At 47.0% G+C, this 12,399-nt stretch overlaps 1 protein-coding gene across 27 annotated transcripts in view; it reads left to right on the forward strand.

The window, feature by feature from the left end:
* The window catches only part of FBRSL1 (fibrosin like 1), a 668,249-nt gene that overhangs the window by 213,097 nt on the left and 442,753 nt on the right, over positions 1-12,399 (forward strand). Inside the window, exon 1 of one of the 27 annotated variants that reach the window (XM_077309272.1) lies at positions 8,903-8,965. The exons of 25 other annotated variants lie outside the window; for them this stretch is intronic. The gene's annotated coding sequence lies outside the window, so the exon portion shown is untranslated. Of the gene's footprint in view, positions 1-8,902; positions 8,966-12,399 lie in introns of those variants that run through there. One more of the 27 variants, XM_077309273.1, reaches the window with a different exon arrangement.

Here is a 12,399-nt window from a genome sequence, read left to right on the forward strand (position 1 = left end):
GATCTCCTGGAATTGCAGCTGATCTCCTGGAAACAAATCAAGTCACCAGAAGAAAATGGCCACTTTGGAAGGTGGACTCCGTGGTATTATGCCCCATGGAAGTCCCTCCCCTTCCTAAATTCCACCCTCTTCAGGCTCCACCCCCAAAACGTCCAGTTTTTTTCAAACTCAGAGCTGACAACCTTGTTGATGACATGATCAGCCTATGTTTTTGAACATGGATCTTGTTTTTTTCATACACGTGTTCTTAAATATTTGATAGATTTCAGTTCCTTTCAAAATGTCTGCTTCAGCCCTCTGTCTTGTAAGGAAACCAGCATGTACCAAAATCAGGCTTTCTCATCCAGGGTTTTGTGAAACCCTGGGGTTTCCTGGTGGCCCTGGAAGGGTTTTCTGAATGGGTAATTAATTTTTTAAAAAAATTGTTAAATATTTATCAGGTGCTATGACCATATATGGTCATGTCGACTCACTCCTCCCTCCCCAAATGGCCAGTGATGGGCCAGGAGGGGGTGGGAAGGGGGTCCCCTGAGTGAGCATTTTATTTATGTATCATATTTATATACTGCCCTCCCCTGAGGCTCAGGGCGGTTTATATGGAGCTGGAGAAAAAAACGGTACAAATAACATGATTAATTGAACAAATGTGAAACAGTCCTGACAGGAGAACAGTAACATAATGGAACAAACGTGGTGAGAACATCCAATTTTAACTGTAAAATACTGACAGCCCTGTAGGATGGTCATATCAGTGGTGGTTCTCATGGGAAGGGGCCTCAGGGGCCAACGGGAAGTGATTGAATTCAGGTCGACCTCAACCAAAAGCCTGGCGGAAGAGCTCCGTTTTGCAGGCCCTGCAGAACTGTTTAAGCTCCGCTGGTTCCCAACCATATTCTGCATGATCGCACCATTTCTGAGGTTTCTTGAAGCCTGAAGAACGTTTCAGTGGTTTCCCAATGGTAAAAAAAAAAAGTAGAGAAAGGCTGCTATAAGGGAGTACATCCACTATGCAGTCTTGTCCACACCTAAAAGAGCAAGTGACATCTAAAAGAGCAAGCTGTTTTTAACTGTGTGAACCACTCCCTGGCTGTCCCCGGTTTATTGTGAGAAGCTTTAACAAACCCCAGCCCACAGTGCAGCACTAAGCAGAGGTACACCCTTCCAAGTAAGTTGAGGTCAATGAGCCTAGAGTGTTTAAACTGCTATAGATTCAACTTGCTATTGGGCAGGCCATTTATAGCAAAGGCATTGAACGGGTTAGCCAGGCTATCCCGAAGCCTGGCTTCGGTTGGGGAATTTGCATTTTCAGAACGCAAGCTGAGATCGCATGGTGGTTTCTGTGCATAAGAAGCTGGCCTGCGAGGGCAAAACCTAGACCAGGATACAGCCGACGCACTCTTTTCACGTGGTCAGGGAGGGGTATGTGGGTTTTTAACATGAGTAATATTCAGAATCTTTCATGCTCGGCATGGTCAGCGGCAAAAAGAAATGTGGTCGCCAAAGGATCCGCTGGCTCGACACGATCAAAGCCGATACAGGGATGACCATGAACCAACTGAAAGAAGCGGCCAGAGACAGAAACGTATGGCAAAAACTTTCCTATAGAATCGCCGGACACAACTGAAAGGATAATATCATCATCAATATTTAAATGCCCTGACCCAGATAGCTCAGGCTATCCTGATCTTGTCAGACCTTGGAAGCAAAGTTAGAATATCGAGAAATACTGATATTTTAGGGGTCCAATATAATCCAATATGCATTAACCCAATTTTTTCCCTTGCACATGTAGCAATATTGCCCCTCCCTTTGGGCATTGTTTCTGTATCTGTAAAAACACCAGTTGTGACCATTCCTGTCTCCCACGGGTGTTGTGACCAAAGCCACGTTAAAGATCATCACCTCAAATGTATTTCAGTAGCTCATTACTAGCACAATAAACCTGGGGTACCAAATCATTGGATAAGTTATTTTGGCCTCCGAATTTAAATGAACTAGTTAACATGCTAGTTCCCCAAGGAAAGATTAAGCTTCTTCTAAGATGCAGCTGCCGCTTGATCCCCTAGGAGTAAGATGCAAACGGCATTTCTAGATCTCTTGGGAATTGCACACTTAACTGACCAAGAAATCCTGCCTGTTGCCAAATATTACAACCAATGCGAGTCATTGGTTGGGCTGTAACGACAGAAGTGCCAAATCCATATCATGACGAATTTTAAGATTTTTGAAATGGGGCAAGCTGTGACCATGCTGTCTGCAGAGCAAGTCATTCTGTTGGAAAAGTATACTGATGTACTCTGCTACAGTGCCCAAGAAAAGGAGAGAACCCATGGCTCAGTGGAAGAACACTGATTTTGCTTGCAGAAGGTTCTGTGTTCCGTGTCTGGGTGGTTTTTATCGTGCAACTTGATTATTTATTTATTTGTTATTTATTTATTAATTATATATTTGTATGCCGCCGCTCCCGGCCTGCCGTCTCTCAGAGGCTAACAAAAATAAAACATACAATACAATCATATAAAAATACAGAAATACAATCTAGAAACCCTCAGAGTCCTAGCCCCCATCCCTTACCCAACCCCACCAGACAGTACCAGGTCCCAAACCCAAATCTCCCAGGAGTGATGTCACAGTGAGAATCCCAGAGAAGGGGCAATCGGACCTTTCATCAGCCTGACTTCAACCAAAGGCCTGGCAGAAGAGTTCTGTCTTGTAGGTCCTGCAGAACTGCATTAGTCCTGGCAAGGTCCTCAGCTCTTCTGGAACCTCATTCCACCAGGCAGGGGCCTGAGCCAAGAAGGCCCTGCCTCTGGCCCGGTGAACTTCTCATGGACCAGGGATCACCAACTGAAGACCCCAGCAGGGAGGGCGGGCATAGGTAGACAGACGGTCCCTCAAGTACATTGCATATGGCCTTAAAGCCTGGAACCAGCCCCTTGAACCTGATCTGGTACTCAACTGGGCACCAATTAAGCTGCCTCAGCACCAGTTGGATGTGGGCCTTCCACGGTGTTCTTCTGAGAGCCCATATTATACTGTTTTACTTAGCATGTCACTTCTAGCAAATCTCTGGAGAGATCGCATATAAATATTTATAATATAATAAAGAATAAAGCGCTTATTGATATCAGAGAAGAAGCCATCCCCAAACTAAGATATATGTAATAAAGTTGCATAGAATGTACAGTTTGCATCTCTAGTATTGGGTATATTCGTCATTTTGTTTGTAGAAAACCAAGACAGCTATACTTTTGAATTGTATGAATATATCTAGTCCTAGCATTTTATAGGCTGAATTATAAGAAATGCATTTTATGTTTTTAATTAAGCAGTAAATCAGGTTTAAATTTGGAAAGAATTGTATTCTCATTCCCCCCCCACCCCCCACCCCCCAAAAATGGTGACGGACAGGGATTTCCCCCCCCCCCTTATTTCTGGAAATTTTACCTGTTGAAATAGAAGCTCTTCTCATGATTTGTCCCTTTACTAGGAAAAGCCTGGCTCGGTAATTGCTAAATTTTTGCATGGCAGGTTGTTTCTTAGAGGGATCATCGTGTCTCCCTTTCCCGTCCTCCTAGGGTGGGGAAAACTCCATTTACCGCAGTAAAACCAGAATTAAGACAAAAACTCTATAGACTGTCAAAGCACGTTGTGTTTCCTTTGTGCCAATAAAAACCACATTTTTACGGCTTGATTATCATGCAAGGTTTGTGTTTATGGCTTTGCCGAGTTACAATCCTTTTTATTAAAGTTAAATTTAACTTGGCCAGATAGCAACAGCAAACAAAGTTATACTGTGCGCATAACGATGACACAGGTTTCTGTGCAAATATTTAGAGAGAGTCGAAACTACTAAAAAACATATGCTGCAAACCTCTCCGCTCTGGCAGAAGCGGGGTGGGTTTGAATCCATGCCAGCCAGCCAAGAAAAATATATCTTAGATTGGTTTCCTTCCACATTCAGATCCATTATGTACGGCGGCCGTCGCAATGGACACAGTCCGCCCTTTTGTACACGGTCCCCCCCCCCCGGATTTCAGCGTGTACCCATGCCAGCCAGGGTGGAAAGATTCCGCTGCATTTCTCCGGGGTGGCAGGGTGGGCGGTTACTTCCACAAGGGTGGGAATGCGTGACAATGCAAAACCACCTTTGTGGAAGGTTAAAAAAACACCCCATTTGGCTCCGCAGCACTGTGAAGCCAAACGGGACATTTTCTGTCCCTGCTGGGACACCGTAGGCACAGGCCTGGCCCTGCATGGCTGCCGATATTTTAATTTGCTAGCCACCGTGGGGGCCCTTCCAAGGGCAGAGAAGTATGCCTGCAGTGGTGTAAAAGAAGTAAATGAAAGAAATGAATGAGGCAGGCTAGTTCTGTCTGATATTCATATCTGCTTCCTTTGGTTCAGAGAGTCTAGCCAGGGTTTTGGAGAATAGGACCATAACATTATTGAGGTGGGCAACAGAACTCAGGATGGGATGAACACAAAAAGGCCCGTTTTCCGGAGTTCTGTGAAACAGCTCCCCTCCCTGATCGATTCCTTGGGCAAAAGTCCATCCTTATTTCCATTGCTGTCTCCTTATTTGGGGTTATCTTGGTGGCAGAGTAGTATCCCCTCGGCAGCCCCAAATGACATCCCTCGTGACCTTGTGGCAGGCCAAGGATTGTGGGTCTGCTAACAAAATGTGCTTTTGTTTGCATGCGCATGGTGCATTTAAAAATTAGTCACAAATAGCCAAAAAGGAACAAAAAGGAAGGTGACTTCACATACATATTTTGGGATGGGACACGCCCCTGAGCGATCTGAGGTTCAGAGGATCTTCCTCCAACCGGAAGGGAAGCAGGGGACGTGGCCGTAGTTAGCTGCGAAAACCCAGCTGGGAAACCTTTCAAGGCAGTCTCACTCGTGCCCTTAATTGAAGCCAAACAAGCCGCAGGTGGAGAAGGGGCGACAGAAGCTCGCGGCAAGGTGTGTGCACCGTTTTTATTCCTCCGTGCAGCGCTTTTGATGTGATAAGTGGTATTGCTCCATTGGTAGGTCTACAGGGGGCAATTGCCTCTGATAAATACGCGCTTGTGGCCTGCTATAAATGTGAACTGTGACAGTTCATGACAGGTAGATTGGGTGCTCTGAACGGCAAGTGCCTCCACTCAGGGTGGCTTCCAGCGAATGTGGCATGCTCTGCCTTTCTGTAATTGTGGTGGAGAGCAGTGCCTCAAAAGCACCAGACTGAAGTGTGCATCAGAGAGTTCTTTCCCTTTGGCGTGCGGCGTCCCAGTCTGAGGCGTGTTTGCACATGACCTGCCTCTGTCAACAGTCACTGTGTGTGAGCCTTCATTAGAGAAGGGAATTCATCCCCATTTTGTGATGTTCAGCCATGGCCTATTCAAGCGTGGAACATCTGACAATGCGCCGGATCGCAGCACCCTGTGGCATATTTTAATTAGGGGATTAGAGCCTTAGAAACTGGCATTGCTCAGCAAAATGAAAGAGCGAGGAAAAAACGAGGATGCCGGGGGCCCCCACAAAGGAGCCAGCATTTTGCTCCTGGGCCGAAAGTAAAGCGTTCCCTGCAACCAGCAAAATCCATCGTTGCATAAGCAGTCGTCCATTAGAACAGCGGTTCTCAACCTTCCTAACGCCGCAACCATTTAATACAGTTCCTCCTGTTGAGGTGACCCCCAAGCATAAAATTAGGCAAGGGTTCTTTCACAGAAATTAAACCGAAGCTGACCAATGGCCTGAAGATCCATTTTTCATGACTGTATATAAATCGTTTTTTCCCCCCCTGGGGTTTCTCGGTTCAATTCTGCCTCTTGTCCCACCATGCCGATCTCGCTCTTTTCTGCTGCTCCAGACAGACGAACGCTCTATCTCTGGCCAAGCTGCCCTGCCGCGACCCCTCTGAAAGGGTTGTTCAACCCCCAAAGGAGTCCCGACCCCCAGGTTGAGAACCACTGCATTAGAAGATCCATCTGTCCTTCACAAGGGTCCCACTTTGTTGGGGGTTTTGCAGCCATAGGCTATGTCAGGCTTCGTCAGCCAGGGTTTCATGAAACCTGACGTTTCTTAACAGCCCTGAAAGGGTGAGTATTAATTAATTTTTAATATATTTTAAAAATCTGCTAAACATTTATCAGGTGAGATGACCACATATGGTCATGTTGACCACCCCCTTCCCAAAATGACCAATGACAGGCCTGGAAGGGGGGTGGAAAGGGGAGGGGCCCTTGTTGGGCGGGTCCACAGCTCTGCTCCCCAACCATATTCCGCACAGCCTTCTCCAAGCCTGGAGAATGTTACAGGGGCTTGTCTACGGTAAAAAAAAAGTCGAGAAAGGCTGGGCTACACGATCACGAGGCCTTGCACTTCCCACAGCTGTAATTTGTTCCCCATCACTGTATAAAAAGAATCAATGCTTTGTATTAGTGGATGTTGACTTTATAGGAAAAGTACACAACAGTCATTAAAAGGAAACACAATGCTGTTCTGTGAGGTGGTGAAATCCATATCGGGAGAAAGAACCCAAGATGGGTTCAGATGTAAATTACACACACTCGTTGGGAAGGAAAAATGGAGATTGCTCAGCAGATGCTTATGGAACTTGCTTTGATGACTGAGTGTTTGCAAAACCCGGTATTTGAGCTCTGTAATCTTTCCTGAAATTCGAGATACATTTTTTGGTGATTAAAACCACGGAGACATCCTATTATTTTTTATAAGCACATTAACTCTTGTAATTTATACAGATTAGTTTGCATTTCCAGTGCCAGCCGCACACATCATGATTTATTAAGGGAAACAGTTTTCCACATCTGGTTCCGTTTCTTGATTCATTAAATTTTGATTGAAGCTAAAGAAGAAGAAGAAGAAAAGCCTTGCAGGAAAATCCCGTAACACTCTTGTCAGTTGAAGTGATTGCTTTTCTGTTGTTTGTGTCTGTTTGCAATTCTGCCCCTTTGTCTAAATTAAAAACCCTACCAATCGCATTCCATGAGTTCTCATTTTGAACTCAAGCTTTGGGTAGAAAAAAGTGGAATATAAGAACCAACTCTTCTTCTTCTTCTTCTTCTTCTTCTTCTTCTTCTTCAGTAATATCAGAGCTCTCTCAGCCTCACCTCCCTCACAGGGTGTCTGTTGTGGGGAGACAAAGAGAACGCGAATATAAGCCGCTTTGAAACTCCTTTGGGTGGAAAAAAGCGGCATATAAGAAACAACTTTTCCTCTTCTTACCAGTTAGTCAACCATGGGCAAGAGGGATCCATGGATTATAGTATAGAAATTCTGGCACAAGAATCAAAAGTCTGCCACATCTGTGCATTCCTGATTCTGGAGGGGGGCACGGGAGTTCTGTGATGTGAACAGTGTATGAAAACTAAGTACTATTGGCCCAAGTTGCAAAATGGTTCTCTGGCTACCCCAAGGGGGATGCTAACAAGCAGTGCCAAAGCAATTAATCTTCTTCATTGCGCTGTGCCGAGTTCCACCTCTGGTATTCAAGATGTCCTCTGTTGCTTCCCCCAAGATTTCAGATTGACTTTTATAGCCATAAACACGGCAGTTAACCAACAAACTAATATTCTCAAGATGCCAGCATAATTCCCTGATTCCTTGTTTGCAGAAATACGGAGTATATAACAGTAAGTGTACTTTCAAACTTAACAGAACAGAGTTCTCCTTCCTTCCTTGTAGATGGATTCAGGTGTTGGTCTGAAGCAACAGAAGAGAATTTCAGTCCAGGGACATCTTTAAGACCAGCACAATTTAATTCCGGGTATCAGCTTTTGGGTGTATGCACAATTCTTCAGAAACAGTGAAACGAGACTTCCTCAAGCACTGCATATAAGTAGGGTATACGTGTGTGTGTGGCAGGGGACAATTGCTAAGAAGGGCTAATACCACGAATTAAACATTCTTGGCCTTAAAGGTGCCACCGGACTCGAACTTTGTTCTCAACTCGCCCTGGGTCTGCCTGTCTTTCTGTCACTGGCTTCACCATTCCTGCCTGGTGTCTCTCCCCTTAAATCCCACTCAATTATGTGGTAGATCTGTTTAATTCCATTGGATCATCTCTCTCTGGTGCTAAAGCAGGGCGCCTGGATAAAGTAGTTCTCAATCAGGTGGCTTCAGGGATTCCATTTTAACCTGTATACCTTGAGACCCACCATCTGATTTGTACTCACCAAGGTGGAAAGTTTACTTGCCTCCCCGTGTTTTTATTTCCTGGGGTTTTTCTGATTTTGTTTTTGTTTTGCTGAAGGGGGATTTGAAGGATCTCTGGGCACATCCATGCCCTCAAGAGCTGCTTCTGACGATGACTCCAAAGTGACATTGGGGGGGGGACAAAGCTGCCGTTTGGGATTAAGGAAGGTAATCATGGCTTTATTGAGACTTCCAGGGAAGGAGCCCAAAAGACACCTGTTCATCAGCCCATTCTGCACACATAGGATAATGCGCTTTTAATGTCCTTTTGCAGCTGGATTTTCTTGTGCGGAACAGGAAAATCTACTTCTAAAGAGCATTGAAAGTATTTTATCTTACGTGTGCAGAACGGGCCCTGGTCTAAAAGACAGCTGGAAGTTCAGAGAGATTCTGGCAGTGATAGAAGGGGGCCAGTTGCATGTTTGCGAGGGGGAGAGGAAGGAGCAATGGGATTTTACAGTCCAAAGTGGAAAGAATGTTAACATATGTTCTCAGCATATAAAAATGCTTTCAGCATACTGGAGGTTTAATTGCTGAAATTACCTGGTCAGGAGTCCTTATCAGCTGCTCTTCTACCGATTGTTTGGGTAAGATAAGTGCTGAAGGGTGATAAATCCATGATAAGGTTCTGCCAAGTGCAGCAACTGTTTGAAAAGCTCTTCCACTTCCTGGGCGTTGACTCATTCCTGAAGGAGCCGAACCTTGGCTGGATCTCCCTTTTGTCTCTCTGTCCTGCTCGAATGCTTTGCCTCCTGCCCTTCATGTAAGTCTTGAGTCTTCTCGATTGACCTTCTTGGAATATACTTGTAGAATTTGCCCGGCGATACTTCCTCCTCGTTGAGGGTTCCCTGTTCATGAGAGTAATGCAAGACTGTGAAGTATGTTTAGATGACTTTGGTTAGTGATTGGGGTAGGGGAGGTGTAAAGCGAGGCTCTTCTGTTTCTCATTCCGTATGTGGCCAGTCCTGTCTCTCCCCCTCCCCAATTCTCCTCAAGCCTGCTTGCTAGCACTGGTGGTGATGTCACTTCCAGAGGGGCGTGGCAGGGAGGTGTGGCCAGCTGACATCAATTCCAGGGCTCCTTGAAGCCTGAAGAATTATTTCAAGGGCTCCCCCATGGTCAAAAGGCTGAAAAAGGCTTGCCCATGAGGCTGGGAGTTCAATCCCAGCAGCCGGCTCAAGGTTGACTCAGCCTTCCATCCTTCCGAGGTCGGTAAAATGAGTACCCAGCTTGCTGCTGGGGGGGGGGGGGGTAAACGGTAATGACTGGGGAAGGCACTGGCAAATTACCCCGTATTGAGTCTGCCATGAAAACGCTAGAGGGCCTCACCCCAAGGGTCAGACATGACCCGGTGCTTGCACAGGGGATACCTTTACCTTTATCTTTACCTTTACCTAAGGCATGAGTCTCAGGGAAAAGAGAGCATTCCTGCTTAGAGTTGCCTTCGCCATCCTCATAATGTCAGCAGATTATGGCACAATGACTGGAAGCTGGATTTGAGCTCAGACTGCAGACTGAATCCTTAGCAAGGAAAAGATTCCGCCTTCACATCCGGGACTGTCTGCCTCTCGAGAGTATTTATCCCCTTGCTGTGGTGTGTACATGATTGGGTTTGTATTTTGCAGTGAGCAAAGGCTTTCCTGTAGAAACGGTATTGCGCTAATACCTGTGAAGAGGCTCTTTTAAATAGGTCTTTGGGTTTTGTAGAACCCTCCAGCCTTCTAAATAATCACAGCCCTCAAAGACTTTGCACTTAAATAACACCTTTAATCCAGGGATCATTGAGAGCTTTACAGATGTTCAGGGTGGAATGTTTGCCAAGGGCAAAAAGAAACCCAACCAGAAAGGTGTAATGCCTCCCACGCACAAATACTCCCTTCCCTGCTTGGGCACCGAGAGCTAAGCATGCCTCATTTCGAAGGGCTCCCAAGTGAAGAAAGACCAGCCCGGACTGAACAGCGCTCCACTGGCCAGGATTCAAACTCTAGGCCGATATGTTTGGAGAGTGTTTTTAAGGCCAGCTCTCTGAGCCTGATACGGACTTGTCATGTTGTTTCTGGCACCTGTGATTCCAATTTGGGTTGCCAACCTCCAGGTTGGACGGGGAGGGGTCCCTTACCACTGATCCCCAGGTTGCAGTTTTTCTGGAGAAAGTGGCCGCTTTGGAGGGTGAACTCTTGGCATTATACCCTGCTGAGGTCCTTCCCTTCCCCAAAAAGAAGAGTTGGTTTTAATATGCTGCTGAATCTCAAAGCGGCTTACAATCTTCGTTTTCCTCTCCCCAGAATCTGCCTTTTCCTCTCCCCTGTGGGGTAGGTGAGGCTGAGAGAGCCCTAGTATTACTGCTCAGACAGAACAGCTTTAACGTGGCCATGACAGGCCATAGTCACCCAACCAGTTACATGTGGGGGAGCAGGGAATCAAACCCAGCTCGCCAGATTAGAAGCCTCCACTCTTAACCACTGCACCAAGCTGGCTCCACCCCCAAATCACCAGGAATTTCCCAACCAACAATTGACAACGCTATAATACAATCTCATTTTCTTGGATGCTTTAGGATGCTTTGGGCTGATCCTGTGTTGAGCAGGGGGTTGGACTAGATGGCCTGTATGTCCCCTTCCAACTCTATGATTCTATGATTCTATAATTGCCATGAAAGCAGTTTCTGTTGGAGGGGGGGAATACAACACTGTGCTTTCAACCCATGGCATGGGGTTGCATTCGGACATCTTGACATGGGGTTGCATTTAGACATCTTTACCCAAAACCCAGAGCGTCAACCCCCCTCCCCAATGTCCCAGCATATCAGCGTCACTTTTGGGTGATGGAAGCATGTTGAGGCATTCTTCCCAGTCCCGGTGCGGATGGTAGTGGGGAGTACGGGGCAGGAGGATTTTGCGGAGGATTTCACCCCACTTTCTGAAAGTCCCCCAGCCCCAGCGGGGGCCCGGCATCCCTACCTCAGGCCCGGCCCCACATAGTCCCAGGGATGTCAGAGGGAAAGCTGCATCTTTCCTTGTTGTTTCCAGCCAGCTTTCGGTGAAGCTCCATAACTTGGCCCCTCCTTGTGATCTCCGGGGATCGGAGCGGTCTTGGCCTCCGTAACAAAGGCCTGGCTCCCAGCATTGCAGACTCCGCGCAAGCCATGCCGGTTTGTTTAGATTGTGCCGAGGAGGAGCTGCTCCTTTGGTTTCCCTCTCCCCACCACCCGCCGCCCCCTTTCCACTAAGGAGACCAGGCTACCACACACAGCTGGTGTTTCTAATCAATCACAGATGTGTACTGGGATCTCTCCCATCTCCTGCAACATTTAAATGGAGATGAATGGGGCTTAATCAGCTATAAATAACAGCGCACCATGCCTGTGGATCACTAACCTTCTGCACAGCTCCCCCGGGACCAGGGTTAGGCTTAATTACTTCAGCTGACTGCAAACAACAAAATAATCAGCCGCTGGATATACGGTGCCAGAGGAGAAGAGGGGGACAGGGATAGGAAGCAAACCGACAACCAAAGAGAGCGATCCGGGCAAGCATCTGGGATCGAGGTTGCCCATCCCACCGCTGAATGGGGAGTTTTTCCAAAATCGGAAAGGCACCCTGTTAAGAGACTGGGACGAGGGTCAGCCACCCTTGCAGCCCCTCTGATGCTGCTTCCAGCTTCTCCTCTAGGGTTGGCGACCAGCGGGGGGAGAGGAGGACTTACCGGGAGCAGCATGGTGGCTCACCTGACATACAGCCACCTTTCTACCTCACTTGCCCCATGACCTGAAGTGACATCATCGCATTCAGGACGTCAGGGCAACACTTTGGCATTTGGGCAAAAAAAAAAAAATTGGCTTCTGCCTTAGAGTTTTGTCCAAATACCAGAGAGTTGCCCCAACATCCCATGTGTGATGATGTCACTTCTGGGTTACATGGGTACTGACATGGATGCATCACTGCGGGTTGGCTGCCTCTCTGTCTTTGGGAGGGGTAAGTTCCCCCTGCTGGCCAGCTGATGGGAGGCAGGGAGGTGGAGAGTGTTAGCAGAGGACTCCTGCCTCTACTGGGGGGTGTATGTGTCTGGCAGTCCTAGAATCATAGAGTTGGAAGGGACCTCCAGGGTCATCTAGTCCAACCCCCTGCAGAATACAGGAAACTTCTCATCTTCTTTTCCAGTAGGGCCTGGATTTGGGCCAGGCATTCTATTCTGTAT

The sequence above is a fragment of the Paroedura picta genome, chromosome 13 (genome assembly GCF_049243985.1).
Source record: "Paroedura picta isolate Pp20150507F chromosome 13, Ppicta_v3.0, whole genome shotgun sequence".
NCBI lineage: Eukaryota > Metazoa > Chordata > Lepidosauria > Squamata > Gekkonidae > Paroedura > Paroedura picta.